The sequence below is a fragment of the Aegilops tauschii genome, chromosome 7 (genome assembly GCF_002575655.3).
Source record: "Aegilops tauschii subsp. strangulata cultivar AL8/78 chromosome 7, Aet v6.0, whole genome shotgun sequence".
Classification (NCBI taxonomy): domain Eukaryota; kingdom Viridiplantae; phylum Streptophyta; class Magnoliopsida; order Poales; family Poaceae; genus Aegilops; species Aegilops tauschii.
The window spans coordinates 333,264,591-333,278,453 of NC_053041.3; the positions used below are offsets into that span (position 1 = coordinate 333,264,591).

General features: G+C 43.4%; 1 long non-coding RNA gene across 1 annotated transcript; it reads right to left on the minus strand.

Moving 5' to 3' along the window:
* Positions 1-7,695: 7,695 nt before the first annotated feature.
* Positions 7,696-10,153, minus strand: LOC120969701 (uncharacterized). The gene is made up of 2 exons (XR_005764057.2): positions 9,568-10,153; positions 7,696-8,647 (listed from the first exon to the last, which is right to left on the minus strand). It is a non-coding gene; the product is annotated as an uncharacterized lncRNA (long non-coding RNA).
* Positions 10,154-13,863: the final 3,710 nt, after the last annotated feature.

A 13,863-nucleotide genomic window follows, 5' to 3' on the forward strand; every position in this document is an offset into this window, starting at 1 on the left:
GCCTTTAAGCTCTCTATCTCTTCGGATTGTTTGTCTTTTTCCTCCTCGTGTTTTTTCTTCTTGGATGTGCTCATTGCGGCCTTTTTCATTTCCGCCAGTTCGGCGGTAACGGCATTCAGCTGCGTCTGGGTTGTTTTCTGCTCCTGGGATAGCACAATATTCTTCTCCTTGAGAACCTGCGGGTAATATCGATCCTTAAATCGGTTGGCTTCACCGCTTCAAGTCTCGGGGGCTACTGGTGTACGTCTATCAAGATTGCACAAACTCTTACCTGTATATCCTTTGAGAACAGCTGAGTAACTCCGGCAAGTCCATCTCGAGCGGCTCGGATATATGCATCCACCGAGCTGAGTGCGGTAAATTCCTGCTCAAAAAAAGCTGGAGCATGCATGGCCTCTTTTAGTCAACGGTGATTCATTATGCTCTCCACCTCGGAATTCATGACAGATACGGCATTCGAATCCTCATGAGGCGGTGGAATTGGCATTGTATCCGCCCTCGTCCTAGCTGACGAGTCCGGTGCCGGATTGGCTGACATTCGGCTAGCAGGGCATTTTCCCACTGTCTGTCGCGTGCTCCTCCTAAATCAAAAATAGAAGGGAACTTGAACAATCTGAACTCGTGCCTAGGCACGTATTAAACGAACATACCTTTTTGAAGACGATGAGGGTTCCATGGCGCCCCCAGCCTCCTTTCGTTTTGAACGACTACCTTGCGTAGGGGCCGCCCTTGAGGAGGTGCGGTCTGCCGAGCGCCGATCCTATTAAGTACGGATTAGTATAAATGGACAAAGGTGCAAGTAGGGACTTCTTTTTGAACCTCTTCGAATACTTACGATGGAGAAGGGATAGGGGCGGGGGTAGTCGGCGGTCATAGCCACTTCCGAGCCATCAAGGCTCGCTTGATAAAATAGCCCATCATCGAACTCTATGTATATATCCGGATCCTCGCGGAAGCAAGGGTCTTCGTCACGATTGTGATCCTCTGGCTGTGGGGCAGGACAGTGAACATCCTCGATCATCTTCCTCCATGACTGTTTTGTAACAACAAAGAACAAATTGGATTAGCATGCCGTGACAGCAATAAGGCGGCACCGGTAATCGAAATCTTACCCATTCAATGGGGTTGTACATGGAGTAACCTTCCCGATAGTTTAAGCGGAGGAAGTCTTCCTTTTCTCCCTTGTACATATCGGTCAAGATCACGGCCAGTTCGGCCAGGGTATCCGGACCCTTGCGTCTGTGACGAGACGCGTCGTCTTCTTCGTTGTAGCACCATAAGGGAGTTACTCTGGACTGGAGAGGTTGGACGCATATTTTTATTGCAATGGCCATAACCTTGATTATTGAGAGCTCGGTATGGGCCAATAATCTGACCTTGCTGACTAACCTTTTTATTTCCGCACTGTCCTCCTCCTTGGGACTTCGGGGGCGCCAGTTGAGGTGCTTCTTTAGGGGAGCACTGGAAAATTCAGGAAGGCCGCGCCGAACTAGGTCCGGCTGTGGGACGTCATCAATATAAAACCACTCCGAAGACCACTGTGGGTATACCTCTTTGGGAGTTCCAACAAGGTATCCGGATCCGGCTGTACGCCATACTCCGGCACCGCCCACTTCAAATATAGAGCCTCCTCGATGGCGGGGCACGAGGCAGAAGAACTTTCTCCATAGTTTGAAATGGGCCTCGATGCCCAAGAACAGTTCGCAGAGGGCAACGAAACCTGAGATGTGCAGAATCTAACCTGGGGTAAGATTGTGTAGGTGGATGCCGTAAAATTCCAATAGACCCCTGAGAAAGGGATGGATTGGAAATCCTAAGCCCCGCAAAAGGAATGGAACGAAGCACACCCTCTCCTCCTTATTGGGGTTGGGGAAATTTTCAACTATCATGTCATTGCCGGTTGAGGCCAATCCCGCTCGAACAGAAACTAGACCTGCAAGGGGAAGATATCCCTGCGTCTGGAGTCGACTGAACTGAAGATGAGGTATTGAACAGCTCTGCCAATCACCCTCTTGAGGGCCATGGGGGCGCAAAGAAGAGCCTGGGGTGCTGGCCATGTTTGGAAGCTTTTTTCGTGGCTAATCTTGGTGTTTTTTCTGCGCAATGTGGATGGCACTTGGAGGATTCGACCTCCTTATATAGGCGATGTCCCTGTGTGGCCGGGTGTTTTCTTTTAAATAAAAAATTGCGGATTGTTCGCATTTGCCCAGCGTGTGGAAATCGAGGCGACAGGGAAGGGAGTCATAAAGGCGGAATAAGGAAGCCAATACCGAACTATTATCCTCCTAGTATACAGTGAAGAACCAACCTTGCAAAAGTCAAAGACATAAGCCAGATACTGCATCGTCGTTTGAAGGCCAGTTCGGGGGCTACTGAGGGAGTCCTGGATTAGGGGGTCCTCGGGTGTCCGGGCTACTGGATGTGGGTCGGACTGATGGGCCGTGAAGATACAAAGCAGAAGGCTTTCCCCCGTGTCCGGGTAGGACTCCCCTATGCTTGGATAGCAAGATTGGTGTCCGGATATGTAATTTCCTTCTTCCACGAACCGACCCTGTACAACCCTAGGCCCCTCTGGTGTGTATATAACCCGGAGGGTTTAGCTCGTAGAAGCTATCAGAATTTACATAGGCTAGACAGCTAGGGTTTAGCATTACGATCTCGAGGTAGATCAACTCTTATAATCCCCATACTCATCAAAGACAATGAAGCAGGACATAGGGTTTTACCTCCATTAAGAGGGCCCGAACCTGGGTAAACATCGTGTCCCCTTTGTCCCTTGTTACCTTCGATCCTCAGACACACAGTTCGGGACCCCCTACCCGAGATCGGCCAGTTTTGACACCGACAGTGACAATGGGGTATTATATTGATTTACTTGATGTATGTTCTGGCACTCAACTCGTGGATTCCCAAGGTGACATTGGGGTAATCTATGCATAAGGGTTGATGCATGTTTTCATCCTACTTTCTCCAGTAGAAATCTTGGGGCACTCTTTGAAGTTCTTTGTCTTGGATTGAATATTATGAATCTGAAGCTCTTTGATGCATATCGTATAATCAACTCACGGATACTTGTGGTGACATTGGAGTATCTGGGTGACACTAGATTTGGTTGATGTGTATCATATGGTGTCATTTTAGACGAACTCTAGGGTTGTTTGTGACACTTTTAGGAATAGCTCAATAGATTGATCTGAAAGAATAACTTTGAGGTGGTTTCGTACCCTACAAACAATTTCATCTTATGTTCTCCGCTAGATAAGAACTTTGGAGAGACTCTTTGTCAACTTTGGAGAGACTCTTTGTCCCACGTTGAGGGATTGTTATATGATTCAATTATGTTAGCACTACTGAGAGATTGCACAAGTGAAAGTATGACCCTAGGCCTTGTTTCTAAGCATTGTAATACCGTTAGTGATCACTTCTGTTACCTGCTACCTTGCTGTTTTTTATTTTCACATTACAAAAACCTATATCTACTATCCATACTACACTTGTATCACCATCTCTTCGCAGAACTAGTGCACCTATACAATTTTCCATTGTATTATGTGTGTTGGGGACACAGGATATTTCTTGTATTTGATTACAGGGTTGTTTGAGAGAGACCATCTTCATCCTACGCCTCCCACGAATTGATAAACCTTAGGTCAGAAAATTGCTATTGTCCTACAAAACTCTGCGCTTGGAGGCCAACACGAGTCTACAAGAATAAGTTGTGTAGTAGACATCAAGCTCTTTCCTGGCGCTATTGCCGAGGAGGTGAGTGCTTGAAAATATAGCTTTAGATCTTGCAATTGAATCTTTTAGTTTCTTGTTGTATCACTAGTTTGGTTTATATAATAAAATTACAAAAACACAGGGAATTGAGGTTGCCTCATATTATTCATCTTTATCATGTCTTTCTTGAAAATAATGGATCGAAAAATTGTGCTCAATTAATAGAAGAAGAATTCAATAAAATGTTTGGCACAAAATCTTTGAATATTTAGAATGATTGCAATATTGCTAGTATGAATTCCTCGAATATCCATGATGCTAATGATATGCAAAGCCATAAGCTTGGGGATGCTATGTTCGATGAAGATAATATTTTTAGTCCCCTAAGTTTTGATGAGAAATTTATAATGATGATTGAATGCCTCCTATTTATGACTAGTAAGTGCGCAAATGCACGTCTCCACTAATATTACAAACATAGGAGAGAATTAAAATACAAAGAAAGAATTTTGTTTGCAGCAGGTAACGATTCAAGTTGATTGATCAGGACATAGCATTGCATTGACAATACCCAACATAAAGTTCTTGTCAATTGGGTAAATGCAAGAGAGCATAATACTTGGTGCAACACTTGAATATACATACAACTAATAGTGATGAAAGCTCACATACACGAAGCGCAAAGCTTCGCCAGATAAACTTCCACTTGAAAATATGGCAACCGACAATTGCAATATCTCAACACATCACATTACAGACATGTAACACAATAGTCTAAGAAACACTTGTAATTACACTAACATTTGGTATATTTGAGATACTTGTCATGAATAATTTCTCCCATCAACATCATCACAACTTAGCACAATTCATTTTCTTTTCTACAGAAGGTCAATCTTATTTCTTCTAACCTGTCTGCTCTATGGATCTTGGAGCTGCTGGCAGATGGACACATCTTAGTTCAGAGCATGTTTGTAAGCAAAAATGATACCTAACGATATAATCTACACAAACCTAATGCTCAGGCATAAATACTAAATAGTCAATGGCTTAGCAATTGAGTTGAAGTTTCTGGTTCCAACAAATCCTAGCTATCGGTTTCTTTCAGCCAATAGTTTATTATCGTATTAACCAAGGTTTGTGCTTCACTTATGGAGGTCGCCCGTAGAAACTATTTGTGCATACAAGTGTTTCTCAAGCTATAACATTTTAATTTAGGTTCCATTTTATCCATCACTACACATTTTAATTACTGTGTGCAGGAAAAAATTACTTGATGACGATGCTCGGTGCAGAAGTCATCATCATCTAGGTTGACATTGACATACCGTTCATCCAAATCCTAGTCAAGATGAGTGCAAGCAGTTCAGACAGAAGCTAGGAACAGGAAAGCCCATCCATGTGGTAAGTCATAGTAACTATGACTTAGAATCCCTTACTATGTATTTAGTCACAGTTTCAACTTCCAGATTGCACACTAACAATGATTACCCTTCCGTGGAACCTGACAGTATCAGTATCTGTATCTATGAAAAGCATGGGTGCTCTATCTCCATATCCATGATGTTCTCTGGTAGAGTTACGTCTTCATACCTGCAAGAAGCAACACTTCTAGATAAAAATGATATTGCTTTCTTATTCTTATGACATATCATTCTCCATCAAACCATTTTGTACCCATTCTATGCTAGTTTTACAGATGTAACGTGAAAAAGTGTATGAAAGATCTAACAAACAGAGTCAAACTTTTGAATATAACTTGACGACCATGGTACAGTAGCAAGATGTTGAATATGAAATTTGGAGTGCTAACCAACTCCAAAAGGCAAGCAAGTCTGCCTGTTAAACATGACAGAATGTTAAGAAATGTTAATAGTTTTGGAAGGTGTTAAAATCCCCTCAGAACATACATTAAGCGCATGGTTAATTAATCCCACCAATTAGCCCCTAGAAATCTGTACCACTTCGTCCTCACGAACATTCCCCCTGCGCAACCGCCGCGAAATCGCTCCTCTGCCCTGTGCTGCGTCCCAGGCCTCCGCTCCTCTGCCCCGTGCTCCTAGAAACTATCAAAAGAATGAGAACTTGACATAATATGGTTGAAACATATATAGTTGAGATTTCATTTGGCTACATTTTTGTGCAAATGCAAAGGAGATCTGTTATGGCGCTGCTAGAAGGAGGGCGCGAGAGGGCCGGTCGGAGGCCTTTTGCCCACGGCCGGGCAAGATGGAAGGGATTTCCTTCTTAATTCTTGCTTGATTAGATTGATACATCTCCTCCCCTTATATAGAGAGGTTTACTTGACTCCCCAGCAAGGCTTACTAGACCCCTAAGCAAGCGACCCTTATCTCTAATTAACCCTAAGACTAACGGGCTATACCGCCAGCCAGGCCCATTACGTACTCTAACACTACACCCCACTTGGACATGCAGCTTGTCCTCGAGCTGCAACCTAACCAACTTATAACCATGACTCGACGCAACACAAACCTAACACCTAAAAACAAGCCTTTTACATCTCGGCTTGTTTTATTACTCTCAACCTGAAATGGACTGGGACGCTTTATTTTGGACCCCTGAACATAAGGTGGACACCATCCGCACGTCGGACGTGCATGTGTACAACCACCAGGATCTCACGGACACCATCTGGACAAAAGGAGTGCATGTGTATGGCCACCTGGAAGTGGTCACAAGAGCGACCAACAGAGGCGCCCTTGCGGCGGCCGGCGGCGGAATGCAGGGGTGCTACGCGGTGCGCTCTTGTCGGTGACACCATGCCTTCTTCCCGCCGGACGGCTGTTGGTCTGCATCACACAGAGAAGAGTGGAGGGCTTCCGATGGAGAATGGCGAGGAGGGGTGCGCCCCCCAACCGTCGATGTCGCAGACTTTGAGGTCGCTGTCCATGGGGAAAACAGCATGCCCGCCGCCCGTGGGGAAAACCGCATGCCCAAGATCCCCGACGCAGCGGACGAGATCGAGGTCCTTTGCACAGTGAAGCGCAACTGGGAAGAGCGGTAGCTGCAGAACACGCATCTCCCACACACACCGATGCGCTAGGAGGCCGCGCGCAGCAGCCTGCAGCCTCACCACCGCCGACACATGGCGGGTAGTGATCCAAGCCGGAAGGGGTGACAGCAACGGCGGGAACTTGATCTGCGGGATGGGGATGCCCTGGGACAGCGGCGGCGCTGATGGGAACGAGGTTGTCGCAGTCCCGTCGTAGGGCATCCCATACTGGTACGAGATGACCGGCGCGGTAGTCGCGTCCGAGGGCGGCGGCAGCGGGGGTAGCTGCTGTTGGTGTGGCGGCGGCGGAGGAGGTGGCTGATGGGGATACGGCTGGGACACATAGGGCCCAACGAGGAAGGCCCTAATGCCCGCCACGGCCTGCCGTAATTCCAGGATTGCGGCTGTCATCTGCTCTGGGGTGAGGACGAGGGCGGACGGCGCCGGGGCAGAGGGTGCAATCGCCCCTGAGGACGCCAGCACACCCAATGCCGGCGCACCTGCTGTGTGGGGCAACAGCGTCGATGAAGACGCTGGTGGCGACGGGTAGGTGTGCGACGGCGGGGGGTGGGAAGAACTCGGTGGAGAGCTGGACATGATCGAATCCGGGAAAGCTGATACCAGATTGTTAGGGCGCTACTAGAAGGAGGGCCCGAGAGGTCCGGCCGGGGGCCTTTTGCCCACGGCCGGGCAAGATGGAGGGGATTTCCTTCTTAATTATTGCTTGATTAGATTGATACATAACAAGATCTAACATATTTATGGGAATGTTTGATCTTTTTTGCAACTGCAACTAAATAAACAAATTAAAACTAATACATTTACAGGAATATTCAATCTTTTTAGCCAATCCAACTAAAGCACATCATATCAAAATAGGAAGCACCCTAAAAAATATACTATACAGAACCATCAGATGCAAATCTCTAACTTGAGTTGAAAGGTCTAATGTCATGAGTGTACCAAGCAGAGAGGCTGCAGGGTGCCTTGTATGCACTCAACAAAAGAAAAGTAGAAGATTTGTCTCAATAGGAAATATTTATCACCAATAGATCTTTTATTGGAGGGGTAAAAATTCTTAATACAGTGGGACACTCTAGAGCACTCCTGCCCATATACTTACGCAAGTATTGTTCTCTTTAAACTTTTCTTGTGCTAAAAAATAGATAACTGCAGTTTTGCACAACGCACTGCTTATCCTATATTCAGGTTCTGCTTGCGTGTGATGACCCAGTTTTGCACGTCCGAATTAATATATACTTAGTTAAACATATTAAAAAGTCTGAAATTAAAATTGTTATATGATAAATCATAACGAATATAATTGATAAATAATGAAATTCCTTGTCTTTTATATATCTTAATTTTAGATAATCATGTTGCCCCGTTCATGTCCTTTAAGAGAAAGAGTTAACAATTCAAAACCAGGGGTGGACCTAGACCAAAAGCAACCTGATGTCACTGTATGTAATCACATATAATTTTCAATAATGTCAGGGGTGTCACACACTATATGTAGATACAATTTACGGAGAAAAATGTTTTTGACCCGGTGTCCTATGCACCCCCTTAGCATAACCATAGGTACGCCCTGTTGAAAACGACATTACAAAACAAAATATCTAGTGTAAATGATCCATCAGTGGCATTAGATATACAATGTGCGAAGAATTATACTCACAAAAATGTGTGACATATCTTTACAGGAATAGTTTTTAAAATCTATATGAACCCAACTAAAAGAACACAATAACTGACTTAGCTTGAATCTTTGTTTAGTCCCAAACATACCCATTTTGCAAGAAGGCTTTAGTGAGAGCGCCCAATATTTCCCTTGTGCCAGAAGGTTTTTTGGAACTTCATGTGGTCAGAACATATAACAAAAGCTCACAAGCCAGTTCAAACACAAAACAACTGTGTGAATAAAATGTACATGTTAGACTGAGAAAATATTCTTCAAAATACTCAAAATCCTGTGCATCATATCATGATCTTCTCTATCTCCATGCATGAAAAACAGGAAAAGAGCTTCTACCCCGATATCATCCTAATATAAATTGTACTGACTAATACTAAAAAAAAATTAGCGAACTTGCAACACCGCTGATGACCATCTAGAGGTCATAGGCCAAATTGTATGGAGTAGCCACCTAGTAGTTCATACTTGTTACCATGCTATATGCGCATAAACAAATGAAACCATTTTAGAAATGTGTCAAACGTGACAGGCATGCCGTTTCCTTTTATCATTCCCTTTTGGCAACTTACTTATACAATGTAAATATAATGGACCACCAACAGGGAAAGCTATCTGAAAAGAGTGTTTAAAAACTAAGATAGTACATAAAAAGTTTACAACTGTAATGTCCATGTTAGTAGCGTCTGATTACTCATGCCTCGGTTGAAGAAAGCATGCATTATCCTTCTGATATCAAAACGACAGTTAACTTTGAACAAGGAAGGACACCTAACCTGATGTTTTCCAGCTCTCACAAATTTGATATGATTAGCAATGGACGAAAACAAAAAGATACCAGCAAGAGGGAAATTCAGAGTTTGACTATCTCTCTAGATTCTAGGCAGGGCACCTTGTTTTGCAAGGCCATTCACTACTCGTACATGAGATAGCACTGCCAACAATCTAACAAGGTAAGGAAACCTTCCCACATAAGACAAGTCAGGTTTAACCTACATGCTAATTAAGTTGGAATCGTTTCAGTCTCTAGTTGAACATTCATGAACTTATTTGTTAGTACCTAGAAGCTAATTTCCCTTAAATATCGGCACATTATCATATTTGAGCTAATTTCTCCTAGAATAATGGGAGTACTCACTTTTGCAATGAAAAGGACTCTAGGTAGTAGTTGCCAGTTTGCCACTATTATATTTCTTCGGGAATACCTTCACTACAGTTGTGAGGCCGAGCAGAAAGGCATCAGATGATTGATAACTCAGAATTTTCTGTCAAAGTAAAACAATGAAAAAATTAGATCAGGGACAGTGAACTGTTCCAAAATAATCACTGGCCACATTGCAAACTAAGCGTGAATTGCTAACCAGCATGTGTGTCGTCTGCGAATATGAAACAAACCAATGTTCTTTATCAATCATAAAGGAAATTTAAAATAAGTCATGTGATGCTCGGATCTACCTCCAAATGAAGAACTATGACATTCTTATTTTCTAGCTCCTATGCTTGTTTGATTCCTCTATAAATGCACTATATAAATTACTTGTAAAACTAATATTAAATGATTCTTATAAAGCAAGGGAATGCTGATACTAATATGAATACTAATTCGTTAGTATAATCTATGTTTATCAACAGTCTTGTCAACCTTATCCCATAGTACAAATTCTAACCATATGCCTGGTTGGTAGATGATTCCAACATTGAAACAAACTGAAGGAGGGTTTTCTTCACTCTTCGGTATATACCTGAAAAATGAAAACAACGTGGCACATTGCATCAGCTTGAACGAAGAAAATTAAACATGATCAGAATTCAGAAGCTGCACCATAATAGAGACTATCATTGGTTGATCATACAGAGGTGGCGTACATGGCTAACATAGGTGCACCCTATGTATGAAAGAATATGCACGCTAGGGATATCACAGGAGGCCTTCACTGATCTGGAGAACGATTTGTGCCCTTTGTTCTTATTTAAAGCTTGCATCTCTTGCATTCCCCATACAAATACTTTCCTGAAACCCACCTAGAACTGAATGAATTGACTATGGGCAGAGGAAGGAGGAAGGACCTTTCGTGGCACAGCTGTTGGTACTAGCTATCTCCCCAACTTAAACTGTTGTTGTGGCTGCCTCTTGTCGAGCCGACTTCGCTGCTCCACCGCTGAAGAGGTGCGCGGACGGGGGGCTGCCAAGCAATCGACGAGACTGTCGTGCTCGTAGTCGCAACCTTGGAAGATTGACTGAGGAGAGGCACGACGCCCGTCAATGACCATTCAGTCTATCAAAAATATGCAGATATGAGCATATCGCTGCTTGATATAATCACAAAATGATGGCTATTAAGCAATGGAGTAGCTGATGGTCAAGGTTTTTGAGTCGCCGAGTCAAGCCAAGTCGCCGAGGCTGCGGCTAGGGGATCAATGGTAGCCTCTTTCGATAAGTAAGAGTGTCGAACCCAACGAGGAGCTAAAGGTAGAACAAATATTCCCTCAAGTTCTATCGACCACCGATACAACTCTACGCACACTTGACGTTTGCTTTATCAGAAACAAGTGTGAAACTAGAAGTACTTTATAGGTGTGATAGGATAGGTTTGCAAGAAAATAAAGAGCGTGTAAAGAAAATCTAGAGGCTGTTTAGATAAAGACACAACTAAGTTGGTTTTAGTAGAGAGCTTTTGTCAACAAGAAAGTTATTTGTCCCTAGGCAATCGATAACAAGTACCGGTAATCATTCTTGTAATTTTATATGAGGGAGAGGCACGAGCTAACATATTTTCTCTACTTGGATCATATGCACTTATGATTGGAAACGTAGCAAGCATCCGCAACTACTAAAGATCATTAAGGTCGTGAAACCCAACCATAGCATTAAGTATCAAGTCCTCTTTATTCCCATACATAATACCCCACCTACTCGGATTTAAGTTTCTGTCACTCTCGCAACCCACCATAAGCGAACCATGAACATATTGCAACACCCTACAGCGAGGGGCCCCTCACGTTTGCGCGAGAACGGAGGGCACCGTAGGACAACACCATAAATAAAATATACAATCATACCAACCAAGATCACGATTAACCCACAGGACAAAATGGATCTACTCAAACATCATAGGATAACCATAGATCATTGGGAAATAATATATGGAGTTGAGCACCATGTTTAAGTAGAGATTACAGCAGGGGGAAGAGGTGTTACACCGCCGCATAGGGGGGAGAAAGTTGGTGTTGACGGTAGCAAGATTGTTGATGTAGATCGTCCTCCCGATCGTTGCCCCGGTGGCACTCCGGCGCCACCGGAAGCGAGGGGGAGAGAGCCCCCTACTTCTTCTTCATCCTTGGCCTCCCCCTAGATGGCGAGGAGAGTTCCCCCTCTGGTCCTTGGTCTCCATGGCGGCGGAGGGGCGGGAGCCCCTCCGAGATTGGATCTCCCTCTCTGTTCTCTTCTGTTTCGCGTTCCCCAGATCTAACCGAAAACCGTTTCTTATATTCCCGGAGATCCGTAACTCCGATTGCGCTGAGATTTTAACACGGTTTTTTCCGGATATAAGCTTCCTTGTGCCCGAAGTAGAGCCCCAACCGACGTACGAGGTGAGCACAACCCACCACGGCACGCCTGGCTCCTCTGGCGCGCCCTGGTGGTTTGTGCCCACCACGGGCCGCCGTTTGCGGTGATTCCAACTCCCAAAAATCACATATATTCCAAAATAATCCTCCATGAAATTTTATTGCATTTGGACTTCGTTTGGTATGGATACTCCGCGATACAAAAAACATGCAGAAAACAGGAACTGGCACTGGGCACTAGATCAATAGGTTAGTCCAATAAATCATATAAAAAGTTGTCAAAGTATTTGAAAGTGGTATAATATTGGCATGAAACAATAAAAAATTATAGATACGACGGAGACGTATCAGCATCCCCAAGCTTAATTCCTACTCGTCCTCAAGTAGGTAAATGATAAAAAAATATAATTTTTTATGTGGAATGCTACCTAGCATAAACTTGATCATATATCTAATCATGGCATGAATATTAAGACATAAGTTATTCAAAGCAATAGTCTATAAATTGACATAAGACATCAATACTCAGGCATCCCAACAAACAATCATGTCTTTCAAAATACCAACGCTAAAGAAAGTTATCCCTACAAAATCATATAGTCTTGTCATGCTCTGTCTTCTTAACACAAAGTATTTATCATGCACAACCCTGATGACAAGCCGAGCAATTGGTTCATACTTTTTAACGCGCTTCAGCTTTTTCAACCCTCACGCAATACATGAGCGTGAGCCATGGATATAGCACTACGGGTGGAATAGAGTATGATGATAGGGGTAAATATAGAGAAGACAAAAAAAGTAAGAAAGTCTCACACCGACGCGGCTAACCAACGGGCTATGGAGATGCCCATCAATTGATATCAACGTGAGGAGTAAGGATTGCCATGCAACGAATGTACTAAGAGCTATTAGTGTATGAAAGCTCAATATGAAAACTAAGTGGGTGTGCATCTAATCCTATAATGAAAAATTCCCACTAGTATATGAAAGTGACAACATAGGAGACTCTCCATATGAAAAACATGGTGCTACTTTGAAGCACAAGTGTGGTAAAGGATACTAACAATGCCCCTTCTCTCTTTGTTTATTATTTTTCTTTCTTTTTCTTTCTTTTCTTTTTTTTCTTTTTTTTCTTTTTCTTTTTCTCTCATTGTCCGGAGTCTCATCCCGACTTGTGGGGGAATCATAGTCTCCATCGTCCTTTCCTCATTGGGCACTGCTCTAAAAATGAATAATGATGATCATCACACTTCTATTTACTTATAACTCAAAAGAAATAAAATTTACAACTCGATGCCTATGACAAAATATGACTCTATATGAATGCCTCTGGCAATGTACCAGGATGTGCAATGATCTAGTGTAACATGTATGAAAATGATGAACGGTGGCTGAGCCACAACTACTATGTCAGCTATATGATCATGCAAAGCAATATGACAATGAATGCTCAAGTCATCAAACGGAAGTAGTGGAAGTTGCATGGCAAAATATCTCGGAATGGCCATGGAAAAGCCATAATAGGTAGGTATGGTGGATGTGTTGAGGAAGATATAATAAGGCTTATGTGTGATAGAGTGTATCATATCACGGGGTTTGGATGCACCTGCGAAGTTTGCACCGACTCTCGAGGTGAGAAAGGGCAATGCATGGTACTGTAGAGGCTAGCAAATTGCGGAAAGGTAAGAGTGCGTATAATCCATGGACTCACATTAGTCATAAAGAACTCATATACTTATTGCAAAAGTTTATTAGCCCTCGAAGCAAAGTACTACTATGCATGCCCCTAGGGGGATAGATTGGTAGGAAAAGATCATCGCTCATCCTTGATCGCCACTCATAAGGAGGACAATCAATAATAAAGCAT